Source organism: Triticum dicoccoides, chromosome 3B, assembly GCF_002162155.2.
Source record: "Triticum dicoccoides isolate Atlit2015 ecotype Zavitan chromosome 3B, WEW_v2.0, whole genome shotgun sequence".
Classification (NCBI taxonomy): Eukaryota; Viridiplantae; Streptophyta; class Magnoliopsida; order Poales; family Poaceae; genus Triticum; species Triticum dicoccoides.
The window spans coordinates 93074591-93075302 of NC_041385.1; positions in this window are offsets into that span (position 1 = coordinate 93074591).

Below are 712 nucleotides of genomic sequence, written 5' to 3' on the forward strand. Positions count from 1 at the left end.
CGCCGGCGACGCGGGATCTGGCTCCCCTACCTCGATCCAGACGAGGGAGAGAGGGGAACGTGGGAGGAGCGAGTGGGGGGAGTGGACGAGTGGGTGGCGGCTAGGGTTCGACCGAGTGGGGAGCGGGGGTTATGCAGGGGGCGAGTGGGCCGACCTGGGGGCCCGATGGCCTGCTGGGCCGAGTCCCAGTGGGGGGGTTTGCTCTTTTTTTTGTTTGTTTAGTTTTTCTCTTTTGTATTTTCTTTTCTGTTTTATTTTAAGTTCCCTTTTATTACAGTTTTATAAAAACACTAGCACCTAAATTTGTATTTATAAATATACTACTGCCACCTTAATTCTCAACCGAAAATAAAATAGTTTAATATTTTATAAAATTCAATAGGCATGTATTTAACTGTTTTAACTACGGTTTTAATTATCTTAGAGCCTTTAAACACTTTATCAAAGTTTGGTTTCTCCACCATAATTACCGCTGCATTATTTAGTTCACTCCGAACATTTTAGTTTTAAAGTTTGGAAACTTTTGTTGTTTGCCTATGTTTTAAATTTGAATTTGAATCGGGTTCGAATCAACGTGAGTTTAATCACAGTAATGGAGGTGACGTGGCATCATTAGCTTGGGATTACTGTAGTCTAATTATCCGGGCGTCACAAGTATTTTCAATGCTGAAATCAGCGGAGGTGGAAATCAAAAAGGAACATCAAGTGTTGA